Below are 15,572 nucleotides of genomic sequence, written 5' to 3'. Positions count from 1 at the left end.
AAAGAAACCAGATCACTTAAATCACATTGTCAATTATTTTAGGCAAATATTAATTTAAATATGAGGTTAAAAGTGTTATAATCCTGCCGTTTCAAAACTTTTTTACAATGTACAAGTATTGGAGATAGTACTTGGGTGTCCATTTGCAAATTTTTTATTTGACATCGCACAAAACCAAAACAAAATTCGAATATTCACATTTTTATCACATTTCTAAAGCTTAAATCTTCTTTTTGCCTTTGATTTAACTATTTCCCCCCACAAATGTTTCATCTTCTATCCAAATTGCATACATTTATGCAGAATAAAAAATAAACCTCAAATACAGAAGAAAGTTGAACACTTTGCACGTAATTGCACAAAAACTCATTTTTAATTATATTTCTATGTAACCTTTATTTTACCAGGAAGTGCCATCGAGATAAGATCTTTTTTTTCCAAGAAAGACCTAATGAAAATTCATGTTAAGCACACATACTTTGTGTAGCCCAAATGTACATTGCTGCTGTGGCCACATGTATTTTAACCCCAACCTAGTTACTTAACCATTAACTATTTCATCTGATCAAAGTGATGTTTGCTCATGTTCTATTAAAGATATCTATTATTATTGTTATGCATTTATGAACAAATTTCTCATTAACTTCATTTAAATGATGAGTGCATCTTTTAGTAATTAAATCAATTAGTTGAATCTTCTTCTTTCTCTTTCGGCTTTTCCCATCAGGGGTCGCCACAGCGAATCATCGTCCTCCACCTCACTCTATCATGGACATCTTCTACCCTAACACCAGCCAACTTCATGTCCTCTGTTAAGACATCCATATATCTCCTCTTTGGCCGTCCTCTTGCCCTCCTGCCAGGCAGCTCCATCTCCAACATCCTTCTACCAATATATCCACTATCCCTCCTCTGAACATGTCCAAACCATCTCAGTCTGGCTTCTCTGACTTTGTCCCTAACACAGGCAACATGAGCCGTCCCTCTGATGTACTCGTTCCTTATCCTGTCTAACCTGGTCACTCCTAAGGAGAACCTCAACATCTTCATCTCCGCTACCTCCATCTCAGCCTCTTGTCTCTGTCTCACTGCTACCGTCTCTAACCCATAGAGCAGAGCTGGTCTCACCACTGTCTTGTACACCTTTCCTTTGAGTCTTGCTGGCACTCTTCTGTCACACAACACTCCTGACACTTTCCTCCACCCGCTCCAACCTGCCTGCACTCGCCTCTTCACCTCTTTTCCACACTCCCCATCACACTGAACTGTTGACCCCAAGTACTTAAACTCCTGCACCTTCTTCACCTCAGCCCCCTGTAACCTAACGCTTCTACCTTGATCCCTCTCGTTCAGACACATGTATTCTGTCTTACTATGACTGACCTTCATGCCTCTTCTTTCCAGAGCAAACCTCCACCTCTCTAGCTGTTCCTCCACCTGCTCTCTACTCTCACTGCAAATTACAATGTCATCTGCAAACATCATTGTCCAGGGAGATTCCTGTCTTACCTCGTCTGTCAGCCTGTCCATCAGCATAGCAAACAAAAAAGGACTCAAAGCTGATCCTTGGTGTAGTCCCACCTCCACCTTGAACTCCTCTGTCTGACCTACAGCACATCTCACCACCGTTATACTTCTCTCATACATGTCCTGAACTACTCTGACATACTTCTCTGCCACTCCAGACGACCTCATACAGTACCACAGCTCCTCCCTCGGCACCCTGTCATACGCCTTCTCTAAATCTACGAACACACAATGCAGCTCCTTCTGACCTTCTCTGTACTTTTCCATCAACATTCTCAAAGCAAAAATGGCATCAGTGGTGCTCTTACGGGGCATGAAACCATACTGCTGCTCACAGATCTCCACCTTCTTCCTAAGCCTGGCTTCCACTACTCTTTCCCACAGCTTCATTGTGTGGCTCATCAACTTTATTCCTCTATAGTTGCTGCAGTTCTGCGTGTCACCCTTGTTCTTAAAGATGGGAACCAGAACGCTTCTCCTCCATTCCTCGGGCATCTTCTCACTCTCTAAAATCCTATTGAACAACCTCGTTAGAAATTCCACTGCTGTCTCTCCTAAGCACTTCCATACCTCCACAGGTACGTCATCAGGACCAACGGCCTTTCCGCTCTTCATCCTTTTCAGAGCCTTCCTAACCTCATCCTTTCCAATCTCTGCTACTTCCTGCTCCACAACAACCACATCTTCCTCCCTTCTTTCCCTGTCATTTTCCACATTCATCAGCTCCTCAAAATACTCCTTCCATCTTTTCTGTACACTCTCCTGGGTTGTTAGCACCTTTCCATCTCTGTCCTTTATCACTCTTACCTGTTGCACGTCCTTCCCATCTCTGTCTCTCTGTCTGGCTAGTCTGAACAAGTCCTTCTCTCCTTCCTTTGTGTCTAACCTGTCATATAGCTCATCATAAGCTTTCTGTTTGGCCTTTGCCACCTCTCTCTTCACTCTACGCTGCGCTTCCTTGTACTCCTGTCTACCTTCCTCAGTCCTTTCTACATCCCACTTCTTTTTAGCCAACCTCTTCCTCTGGACGCATTCCTGTACTTCCTCATTCCACCACCAAGTCTCTTTACCGTCTTTCCTCTTTCCAGATGACACACCAAGCACCTTCCTACCTGTTTCCCTGATAATCTCTGCTGTAGTTTCCCAGTCATCTGGAAGCTCATCCTGACCACCCAGGACCTGTCTCAACTTCTGCCTAAATTCCTCACAAGTTTCTTCATTCTGTAGCTTCCACCACTTGGTCTTCTTTTCTGTTTTCCCTCTCTTCTTCTTCCTGACCTCCAGAGTCATCTTACACACCACCATGCGGTGCTGTCTGGCTACACTCTCTCCTACTACCACTTTGCAGTCATTAACCTCTCTCAAATGACCTCGTCTACATAGGATGTAGTCCACCTGAGTACTCCTACCTCCACTTCTGTATGTCACTCTATGTTCCTCTCTCTTCTGGAAGTAAGTGTTGACTACAGCCATTTCCATCCTCTTCGCAAAGTCCACCACCATCTGTCCCTCCAGATTCCTTTCCTTAACACCAAACCTGCCCATCACCTCCTCATCACCTCTATTGCCCTCACCAACATGCCCATTAAAGTCTGCTCCAATAACAACTCTCTCTCCTCTGGGGATACTCTCTATGACCTCATCCAACTCACTCCAGAATCTCTCCTTCACTTCTAACTCACAGCCAACCTGTGGCGCATACCCACTGACTACATTCACCATCACCCCTTCGATTTCTAACTTTAGGCTCATCATCCTGTCTGAGACTCTTTTCACCTCTAGAACCCTGTTTACAAACTCCCCCTTCAGAATCACTCCTACCCCGTTTCTCTTCCTATCAACACCATGATAGAACAGTTTGTATCCTCCTCCAATAGTACGTGCCTTGCTGCCCTTCCACCTTGTCTCCTGCACACACAGTACATCTACATTCCTTCTCTCCATCATGTCTGCCAGCTCTCTGCCTTTCCCTGTCATTGTGCCAACGTTAAGAGTCCCTATTCTCAAACCTATGTTCCTGCCTTTTCCCTTCTCTCTCTGGCCACTGACCCTTCTGCCTCCCCTCTTTCTTCGACCAACAGTAGTCAAATTTCCACCGACACCCTGTAGGTTAACAGCATCGGTGGCGGTCGTTGTTAACCCGGGCCTCGACCGATCCGGTATGTCTAAAGTGGTGTGGATGATTTGCATGGTTATTTTGGCAATTTTTACGCCGGATGCCCTTCCTGACGCAACCTTCTCTATTTATCCGGGCTTGGGACCGGCACAGAGGCAACTGGCTTGCAACCCCTGTGGCTAGATGGCTGCCTCGGTCCCGTCGAGGCCTGACCAGAGCTCTTCTAGGGCCGGCGTTTGGGGGTGGGGGCCTGGGCTTGCTCCGGGGGGGGCCGGCGCTTTCTGGCTCCTCTCTCTCTGTGTGGGGGGGGTGGTGCTGGGCCTGGGGTGTCGGCACCTCCGGGGGTGGGGCCCCTGGGCTGGGTGGGCCTGGCCCCCTTGCTGGGGGGGGGCGGGGGACAGCTGTTTGACCACCGGGGGACAGTCTATCAGCTGTCCCCAACTTACCCCCTTCCTCATATAACCTCATAATAGGGTGAGGGGGTGGGGGGCTTAGCCTGCGATGAGCCTTGGGGGGGGGTTTACTAGGCAGTGGCCCCCCTCCTATGGTTGCCGTATGGAGTGGGCCCCCCCTCTTTCGGTTTTATTTGCACCTTAGACATGTAGGGCCCTTGTTAGGGGGGGTGCTTGGACATCCTCCTAGCACCCTACCCGCCAATTTTAACCGCACCTTAGACATTTAGGGCCCCTTGGTGGGGAGGGTGAGGGGACGTCACTGTGAGTAATCAGGAGATGTCCCCTTAGTGCCCTACCCGCCAATTTTAACTGCACCCCCCTTAGTACACACACCCGTCCCCCCTCAATATATACATCCCAACATAAACACACACACATGCACACACACACCCTCTCAAACACACATACACGCACACACATTTTGCAAGAAAGGTGGGACCTGGGTCCGTCTGTCCCCTGCCTCTTCCCTGGTGGGGGGTGCGGGCCCCTTTGCAACGGCGGCCGTGTCCCCGGGGTGCCGGCTTCCTGGGCCCGGCGGTGCTCTCTCCGCGCGGTGGGGGAGTTCACATTACATCTGAGCCGGGGGTGTCTGGTCCCTGGGGGGTGGGTTCTGGTCCTTGCTCCTGAGTGCTGGGCCCCGCCAAATTTCCAACTGTGGCCGAGCCTGGTCGGGCCATATTTATAACACCCCTTGTGGGCCCTCTTTTTTTCCCCGGGGTTCCCCCCTCCTGGGCGGGGGCGGCGGGCCCCCTGCCTCGCTCCTCCCTGGACCAACCGTGGGCCGGGCGGATGGCTGCCTGGAGTGCAGAGCGGGTCTCCCTTGCGGGGGTCCTGGCTCGTACCTGGGGTTGGGGCGGGGGGATGCCCGGAACTCCTGGGTGGTGGTGGGGTGCTCGTTTGGGGCTGTGGGCGTCCTTCTCCGGTGGGGCTCTGCGTTGGGTTCTCCCGGCGCGGCGGGGGGGCTGCTCTCCTGGTTGGGCTGGGGCGGCGCTCTCTTTCCCTCCGTGCTTCCCTGGCCTCTGGCTCTGGGGGCCTTGCGGCGGCCCTGCTGGCCCTGGCCTGGGTGTCGGGCTTGGTCGCCCGGGCGGCGGTTGTTCCCTGCCGGTTCCCGTGTGGCATTGGGGGGATTCCGGCTGCTGCTGCTGCTGCGGTGGGGGTCTTGGGGTGGGGATGGCTGGGCACTCTCCCTCCTTCTTTTCACGTTCCACCATCCATTTTAGAAGAACATAAACACTCACCTGAGCACTGGTGTTAGCTCACCTTTGCACTAATAGCTTGCATGACTGAATGACTGAAATATTTCACACTAGTTGGTTTTAAGGCATAAGTATGCGTGTATGAACACTATCTGTTTTGTGTACATGTCGACAGGTGGACATTTTTGCAGCTAGCAGGTGTGTTTATAACATTTGAGTGTGTGTGTGGACGGGCCCCGCCCTTTTTGTACTGCATTTGAACCTTACCATAATGATTAACAACCAGTAAACTTGTTGCTGTATGCTGCTTCATGGTCTTATCCCCCTTCCCCTCCTATTATCACCCCCTACCCCCCCCTCTCTCTAGCGTCCCTCTCTCTTCTTCCCCTCTTTCCTTTTCCGTCCGGTCCAACACCAAAGATTTTCAGACATGATTGAAATTAATAAAGTTTGGCCTCAATTACAAAAGGGGTTTATTCAGACATACCTTTGGTTTGTCTGAAGATTAATAACCCCTCTTGTTAAAGCAAAATATGTCCAACACAAGAGGCCCTCAGCTCTCGTCTGTCTGCCCAGCTGTTGGACAGGACAAGTTAAAAAAAAAAAAAAAAAAAAAAAAAAAAATTGCTACTTTTAGATTTGATGAGGACTTATTAAGATAGGCCGACTTGTACTAAGATGAGTCATTTCCACCACTAGTTTTTTGTCATTGTAATCAAAATAAACAAATATTTACAAACCATTTGTTTAGAACTAGCAAATAAATACTAATTTGGCTGTAAAATATTTAATTTGAAGTCATTCTATCTAACAGTTACCTTTTTATAACTCATTTTCCCCTCTTCAAGGCTTGTGTGAAACTCATTGTTTCTAAATTTTTACATATTCTTTTAGATTTCCTGTAAAATGATTTGCTAGGTGGACAGAATATTTTTCTACTTTTTAGTGATTTTCTTAAGATTAGTGTTCTTTTCCTAATGTTAGTCTACCTCTTTTGGAGTGTGACATCCAGGTCCAGCAGCACAAATACATTCAATTTATCTCATCAAGACAACCCAACATTTCCTGAATTTAGAGTAAATATTTATAGCGTGTGGTCTAACCTTTAATTCATTCGGAGCCCCTAAAGAAAAAAGGAAAAGTGGAAAAAAAAAATCATGGTAAAAAAAAACTAACTTCTTCCTTTTTCTTTTTTTCACCAGTTCGTAACTGGTGAGCACACAAAAGTGAACCAGTTTTGATTTTTTTTTCTTTCTTTTTGACTTTAATTTTTTACTTTATTTTCAATGTCCCTCTAGGGGCTCCGTAATTTCACATATAGATGAGTCAAACAAAAAACTATTCCCCATTACTTTTTGTCCCTGGTTAGGCCACGTGTGAAAAATGAGCAGAAAAATCGAAGGTTATCCTGGTTATTGATGCTTATCCATAATAATAAAATCTATTAATGTTGTGTCGGAAAGACTAAACCCTGGCAGATGTGATCAGCAAAACTACGGGTAATATTCAGCTGGCTGGGTTCACCTGCAGGGGGGTCAGAGAGCTCTCTTCAGCTGCCAAAAGCAACTCCGCTGGGCAGGTGAGTGTCAAACCACGGTGGCAGACGGAGCTGGTTTGCCCTCATAACTCACATTTCTTCTGTTATGTGGACAGCTGGATGCGTGTGAGCTCTTAACCCAGGATTTGATGGCAGCTGAATACAATTTGGACAAAATGGAAACCCAAACTCTGTGAAGCTCTGACTAAAGGGTTGCTGCCTTTGTGTGGATCATAGTTGCAACACAATTAAAAAATTTATTTAGTTTTTGTAATGTTTGCCAAAGGACAGAGCGATAAGCTTTCAGTTAGACATCAGAGAAAGCGTTTTCAGTCCACCTCCAAAAATGTTTTAGTCTTCTGTTATCAGAGTACTATAAAAACTGTTTATGGGAACATTTTCATATTCATATGGAAGCACTGTGGCTAAAATCATAATAATAAAGAGAAAGTTAAAATGTATACAGAAAATCTTTTAAAATACATTTAAGTAAATAAAAATAAAGTACATATATATAAATAATTATAAATAACCCAGGCAAGATTATGTAAGAGACATGTTAAAAAAGTTGGTCTTGGGCCTCTTCTTAAAAATCTAATACACATAGATCACGTAAATTTAGGGGAATCTATCCTTTGTAAATTAGTTTAATCAGGAAAATAAACGGATTTTTTTTTGTTTGTATTTTGTCCCCAATAAAATGAAATAAAAATGTTACATTTTTACATAGCGCAGGTTGTTTTATAGAACGGATTGTTCTCTTGAGTAGACTTTCTGAAAAAGTAACTTTTGTAAATCTTTTTGTTTTAGCTCTGATGAAACGTGGAAAGCTGTATTTTTAACTGAAGATTTCTCAATTTTACTTTTCCAAAGAGCAAGACTGAAATTGTCAGGCTTATCTTTTTCTGTATCCTCCATGATTGGATTTTGTCAAAGTGGATGTCTAAGTGTCTGTTTTTTCCGCTCGTGCTCTCAGCAATAAAGGGTTGACCTCTCTTCTTATTTTCTATAACCCCTTTCAGCCTATCCCATCCTCTCAGCCCAACAGAACAGATCAGTGGACAGATAACCCATCTGATCCCTTAACAACAGTTCATCCTTCAGAACTCCCTTTTCTTCCTCTACACTCCAATGGGATTTCTTCGTACTTTGGAATCGATTTCTTCTCGAATACCCCTGACAATGTCTTTATTTTCTTACACTCTGCACTGTTGTTGGTGTTACTTTCCTTTTTCCATTAAACTTGTCAATTTATGTCATGAAATCCAAAAGTGTGGTAGGATGGACAAATTACTTCAAATGAGCTGACAGCAGCAGCCATCTATCCATTTTCTGGATCTGCCTCACCCTGTTTACACTCAGGAGGGGCACTGGAGCCTCCTCCAACAGCCATTGAGCAAACAGCTGGACAGGTATGTCAGATTACATGATCATAAACCGAGGAAGGCAGAGCAAACTAAATTCTAAAAAATAAAATAAAATAAAAAAATAACAGAACAGTGACATTTTCATTGTGAGATAGAAAACCGAGAAACTTTTAATTCCATTCTCTGAAATTTTAGGGTGTAACATGTAACATAGTCAAATAATGTCAACAGCCCAAGACACTTGATGATATTCTCCTGTACTACTAAACTGTATTTAAAGACCCATTCTGATAAAAATTGTGTTTTTCAACATGTTCTTGTGCAGGGGCGGAGCTAATACTTTATATGAGGGGTGGGAGTATTTCTTTATTCAAATTGTTGTGAATCAGGAGCAAACATTGTATTTGTGATATAGAGGATGTGTTGGGCGGGCCACAAGCTCCCTGCTCCACTTTATTTCTGATGCATCCACTTCCAGACAAATAGATCCATGAACGTCTTTGTTTTCCTCGTCCGAACTGGAATCTGGATCAAAACTGTACAGCTGGATAGCTCTGATATTGCTTACCACTTTGGTTACACCACTATTGTTAGGTTGGGGGTGTGATGGGCTGTAAGCTAACGGGAGAGAGTGTTCACAGAAAGCTCTCAGCAATGGGGAGGGTTCCACCTGGACCTTTCTGTGTGGAGCTTGACCTGTTCAGGGTCTGCCTTCCCCAACGGTAGCCTTGTTAGGCTCCGGCAGCCCCGTGACCCCTTAAGGGATAAAATGGGTTTAGAAAATGGATGGATAGATTTTTTTACCCACCATCTGTGACAGAGGCACACTCGTCTATGTACTGTATATTAGACAAGTATTTCCATCAACCTAAAACTGGTTGACAAAACTGAAGAAAAATTTGTGCTTTTCCATTTTAGACTGGCAGAAGTTTTAGGTTGTTACATTATATTTGAGCTTTCATTTTGTCTTTAATTGAATGCCTCCCTAAGTTTTTATTTATCTATTTAATCAGAGGGATTATTTTTAATTGATTACATGCACTGTGTCAATAAGCGAGCCCTAATATGAAATTTGTTCAATTATGAAATTACTCTTTAAATCTGCCCCTTGAGATTATAGATTAAGTAGTAAACCTGAGGTGGTGTCCTCTTGTAAAAATGCTCTTAAATAACTGACACTAATTGGATTGAAGACATCGTGCATCTCCAGACTGTTTTTGTTAACCTCAGTTTCCTGGAGGGACCAAAGACTATACACAAGATCAGAAAGAGGATGACCGTTAACTTAAATAGTTTCATTATTTTGTTAGGAACAAATGGGCCAAATAATAATTTATAAAATAAATAAATAACCAACCATATATGCAAAACAATTGGAAAATTGGAAATATTAAAAATTTTCATGACTGGAAGGCCATAAAGATTTTTTTTAAAGACATAAGGAAGATAAAAAGGACCAAACTGTGGTGGTTAGAAAAGTAAATGACTGAACTTTAGATTAAAATAAAAATGAAAAAACAAGACAAATGAGCAGGTAGAAGATGAGTCGGACGGCTGCTTCCTGTTGATTTCTAAGAAAAAGTCAAAAGAAAAATGCAGAATTTATGAAAAACTGTATGCTCACTTTGACTTTAAAAAGTTTTAAATGTACTACTTTAAATCTCGTAAAATTGCTTTTTCTTTTGGTGGCCCTAAAACTGTCATATGTTTCAAAGCTATTTGTAATACCAAAGATTCAAAAAAACAAAACAAAATAATTGTTGTGGGTTTTTTTTTTCTCAAGTGCATTTGCAAAAAAAACAAAAAGCCTTTGTCAGAAGTCAGAACCATCTCCTGACCCTGACTCTGTTTGCCTGCCGCCTGCCCCGACCCTTGCCTGATTTTTGACCATCCTGTCTCTCCTCTGTTGATCTCATGCCTGTTATCGTCCCCTGCCTGCCTGACCCTGATTCAGCTTTGTGGAATTTTAGCTGAGCTAATAAACCTGCTGCATTTGGATCCGGCCGTCTGCCTGTTCCTGTGACAACTTTAAGACTTCTCAACATTTTTTTTTAGTTAAGAAATGCCACGCAAAAAATCTGAAGAGGCAACTTTTTGTTGAAAATTGTTATTGACATAGTCGCCATGCCTCCATCTGTTCCTCATATTTTTAGAGACTAGGAGAAGGAGCTTTTAATTTGGCTGATTTATTGCAAAATACGTGAACGCAGACAGATGGAATTGAAAGAAATGTTTTAAAATCAGTAAATATCTTTTTATTATCTGAAAAGTTTTAGTTTCACACTAACTAATTAATAGACGCTCTGACATACCATAAATTACATTTATTTAGAAAATAAACACTTGCATACATTTTATCCTCCTTGGCAGGTACAAATTAGAGGGTTAGTTGCCACATGGCGAGTAAATGTTTGCATAAAATTCGTTTATTAGCCCTCCTTTTGTCTTTTTTGCTCCTCCTCTACCGTCGGCACAAACAGGTGGGCCTAAACAAACGAACGCGACACCAGACACCCCCGACACTTCTGTTAATTCATGTCCATATAGAGTTTAGTTTAAGCTGACGAAGCACGTGGCAGTTTTTAAAAGGATCCATTAGTTACGATAGTCACCACTGGATCTTAAGATCTGGTGATAGTTAAAGGCAAAGCAACAGTTATATTCATAACTTTTGAAAAGTTTTTGTCAGTCTGCATTCCTTTTTCCCTTTATCAAGATGATTTTTTCCATAAATGCTTGGTTTGTTGTAGTCATTAAAATAAAACAAACATTTTCATTCTGTTATAGAAGATACCACTGGGTAAAACAAACTTTTTTTCTTTTTTGTGAAAAATAACTAAAAGCAGGCAGGAATGTGTTTGAGCCAAGTTGTTTTTTTAAAAATCAGAATAAACATAAAAATCTGAAAATTAAAATGCATTTGTTGCCAATTCTACTGTAGAAAGACAAATGTGTACCTAAAAAGTTGGAAAGAAATGTCTTGAGTGAAGCTTCACTGTGAATGTTATGCACTTACTAATTAGCAGCCAGAGTTACGTGTCATTTTGTGGCTTTTTCTGTATTTCCCTCTTCTACAGAACATGCAAAACCTTTCAGCCTAATGACTCTAGGTATACTGGACCTTGTTATAAGGAATAAACCTTTTTCTGAGAATTTCACAGAAACATTATGTGAAATTCTAACACTTACCTGTGACCTTTTAGCTGGCTAATGATGTCTTTATAAGCTAGTATGGATCAAACTTTTCTGGAATTAGAAAAAACCTGAAGAACTACCGTATTTGAAAATTAGATTGCCAGGAATGTGTTCCATCTTGGGGAAATATCTATTATTTCCGTGATTTGTTGCCATTTTCAAACAAATGACACTTCCTCTGCAGACTGCAGTAGTAAGTCTGTATGCTGAGGCTTTGGCTTGAAGTTGTTTTACACTTACACCCTAACAGGAACAATGCTGACGCAGCAAAGGAAATGTCCTCTAAAGCCTTTGCAACAATCAAACCACATCCATTATTAAGCATAACCCCTGTGTGATTGTGTTTGGGTCACTGTTGGAAGAGGAGAGAAAGTTGTTAGGCTCCCAATGCATCCAAATCTAATGCGTGTCCAGTTGGTCACATATTTCCTTATTAAAGGTAAAGGCTAACTCCTTTGAGACTAATGAGCTTTTTCTTTTTATTAGTGTATCCCGGCACAACAAAGGTTACCTCGCAGCAGGCAGAGAAAATACCTGAGTGAGCAAATCTGGCTTGGAGATCAGAAAAAAAAAAAGACTTTTCTTAACTTTTCAAAGGTGTGCATTTGTTCACAAATTTTTATTAAACAAGGAATTAAATGATTCTATTTGAGGTCTGGTCTAACACTGTATTTGAGATGGTGGACGATGCATAATGCAGTAACAACTGCTGCTGGTTTTGGGGTGTTGCCAAAAAAAAACCCTCAACTGTAAGAGTAATGGCACAAGTGAGAAGAAACCTGGTAGTGCTTCAGGGTGCTCCTCTACAGGCAATCAGGACGTAGAACATAATGTGCTGTTAAAAAAAACAATGAAATTCTACTGAAAATAATCCACGAAACAGCTAGGAATTACTGTACTGACTGATTCCCTCGTCTTTGGATGAATCTATTTTAACAAACTTAAAAATTCTCTGCTCACAATACTTTCAGTTTTTTTCCCCCTCACTTCTGCTCTTTGACCTGCTGGATAACAGGTCTACTACATTAACTCTGCAGTGGACAACAGCATTGTTAACTTACACAATGAAAAATTAACACCAAGAGTAAGCCTTTCTTTCTTTCTTTTTTTTTTTTTTTTTTTTTTTTTTAGCAAAACCATTTTATAGCGTAGCTATATGTAGAATAGTCAATGTTCCTGAATTATGACAAAAGATGAGAGACTTGATAAGTTATTTCCTCATTATTAATGGACATGAATGAAGATCAGCAGACAAATCAGCCTGTCTTCTGATGCGCCCGATCTACAACACCAGCTTTGAATTAGCAGGCATATATCCCATAAACACACAGACCGTTGTGCAGTGTTTGTTTCGTAAGCGAACTGTCCAACGGTCAAATACCTTTAGAAAAATAAAAGATTACTTTTAACAAGTACTAATGAACAAAAGCCTTTTTGAAACATTCTGCTTAAATGGGTTTCTGCAAACTGTTCTGACGTCACAGTCAGCTCACTCCAACTTGAAGACACTGAATTGAAATCCATTCAACAGGCACTCCACAGATTTTTGAAGAGGGGTTAGAGAGCCAGAGGCAATTTACTGAAGAGGTGTTTTTCTGCTCGATTTTAGGAAAACGTGTTGGGAGATAGTGGTCCAAAAAGGCCACAGGCGACGGCTCTTCCACTTGCATCATGAAGAAAAATGGTTTCTTTCACGGTGCCAAGGTGATGAGATGACTCAAGGGAGTAATGTATTCTTGTTAATAAAAATCTTAGATATCCAAGTGTAGGCAGAGAATATGAGCTCCGTAACGGGTCGCTCTCACAGGGCTGCCGGAGTCCGTGACCTGGCTTTTTTTAATCTTTGACAAGTACATGCCAGACACTGCTTCTGCAGAAAAGAAATTTTAGTGTGATGGTGAACAGGAAATAGCTTAGCCGAGGGAGCTTAAACTGCTTTAATTTGCATGAGATGTGATAAAATACTGATTCAACTGCCCCAAAGAAGCTTTTGTTGCATAACCTTGTAACAGTCATGGGGTCGTGTTGTAAAGTTAAGGGAACCTAGCAGAAAGAAAAGTTAAGATGGTGAGCAAAAAAAAGAAGAAAGAAAATCTGGACTTTCGACTAGCTCACTCCTGATTGGCAAGAGTGGTTGCCATGGAAATATTGACTCAGGCCGACTCGGACCAATCACTGCTCACTGACATCTGGCTTCAACATGGAGGCGTCTGTATTGCAAAAAATGGCAACTGAATTGACTTCTTTTGGTTGGAACCAGAAATACATCATTCTTTATGGGTGATGTCACACTCCATCGGTCCAGTTCTCATATACAGTCAAAAGAAAGTCCCTAAAGTCCCTCCACTTCCTCTACATCATGTTTAACTAAGAACATGTCTGATCGTCTTTGCTGCATTTAAGAACTTGCCTCTGTGAGTGACGGAGAGAAGTAGATTGTTTGGGAAAGATAAACATGAGGCTATTATCAGAATCTAATTATAATTGCAAAGTTTCCAATAAGATGTCTCCAAAAAGAAAATCAGTAATCATCCCAGCTTTATTTTTATTTCTCCAAAAAAGGAGGATTTTTTTTAAGCTCAGAAAGCAAGAACAAGACAGAAGAAGACAACAGATTTTTGACAAACACAAAACAGATCTTAACTATCATGCCTGGAGTAACATACATTTGGCATGTTCAATGTAAAATATATAAAAAAAATGTAAACAGTTTTTTTTTAATCTTTAATTACTCATGTTTTATGAGGATTGGCAAGTACTATCCAATAATAATAGGATTAATTATAAAATAGTTTATGAATTACTATAAATTTCATGGGATTTCATGAAATTGTTACAATGATGCATCAAGGAAAAATGACAGTGGTAAACCATTATAAAAGAGTGCATTGTTTGCTAAATTTGGCAATTTAAAATGCTAAATTACCTGAAATTTAACATTGCTGAATAGTGATACAATTATTCAAATTTATAAATAAAGTAAACTAAGTAGAACAAGAGTTAAATTAGGTTTTTTTGTTCATTTTCTGTGCACACTTATGTTTTCCCTTTTGAACTGTCAAACCCCAAACTCTGGATTTCTGACTTAGAGTTTTCTGTCATAAATGTGTCCTTTTTGGCTTTTTTCTTGTTTAAAACTCTTGCTATACGTAGTTAACTGCAGTGATGGGTTTTCTTTTTCTATAGCTTTGAATAGATTTGACCATGACCAGAAACAAAACAGCTTTTTCCCTCACGCTCCTTCACTTTACACCAACCCTGTTAAACAGCCATGAACTCGACTTGTTGTTTGAGCAAAGCAGCACTCTGAGAGCATCATTGACTTACATTGAAAGATGTCAGATGTTATCCACAAAGCTTTGTACCAGTTTTGAGACGTTTGTCTGTTAGCTCAAGGTCTCCACATCTGATAACGAATTTGCAAAGTTACATTAAACTCTGCTTCATTTTTTGTCTTGCATTTCTTTTAAACAATGTCTTTTGTTGCCTGCTGAGCAGATTGTGACACACTTGTTTAAGAAAAGTGCACCATAAATACACTTGCCTTGACTCGACTTGAAAGACAAACTGTTCAAATAAAGAGAGTAGAGCTGATGTCTGCAGACCCTTGACAGTCAATCGTTCTTGCGGCTGCCCATTGCCATGGAAACTCTGTCCTCATTATAAAATACTGGAAAGACACAATCCAAAGGGTGGAAGGAAAGGGAGGGCAACAAAAGCGAAATAAAGTACATGTAAGAAGCAAGACGGTTTAGCTCCAAGCTCAGAAAAGAATTTTCACAACTTACATTAAATATCCGCTCACCCAACTGGTCATCCATCCATCCATCCATCTATCCATCCATCCAAAACTAGCATTCCACCTCTGATTACAAAGAAGAGAAAAACCTACAAAGATCAGGCCAAGATTTACAATAATTACTTTTTCACAGAAAGGAAAAAAAAACAAATACCTTAAGCTGGCATTTAGATTTCTATCAAATTAGTTTTGTGGTTAATTCAGGAAATACAATGACAACTATGGGGTTAAATCAGGATCAGTTTAAAGTGAATGAAAAATCAGATTGTCAATTAAAAAAAGATACACTGTCAGAAAAAATGTGCAAAATTTGTACCTTTAGAGGTACAATGGCTTGTCACTGGGGCAGTACCCTCAAGGGTACAAATGTTGTACCCTTT

At 41.4% G+C, this 15,572-nt stretch overlaps 1 long non-coding RNA gene across 1 annotated transcript in view; it reads left to right on the top strand.

The window, feature by feature from the left end:
- LOC144994924 (uncharacterized) overlaps positions 1-15,572 on the top strand; it is a 591,488-nt gene that overhangs the window by 43,764 nt on the left and 532,152 nt on the right. The gene's annotated exons all lie outside the window — the stretch shown is intronic.

This window comes from Oryzias latipes, chromosome 10, assembly GCF_053564925.1.
Source record: "Oryzias latipes strain Hd-rR chromosome 10, Olatipes_Hd-rR_3.1".
Classification (NCBI taxonomy): domain Eukaryota; kingdom Metazoa; phylum Chordata; class Actinopteri; order Beloniformes; family Adrianichthyidae; genus Oryzias; species Oryzias latipes.
The sequence above is the reverse complement of the archived record's forward strand: the minus strand, read 5'-3'. Positions and strand labels throughout refer to the sequence as shown.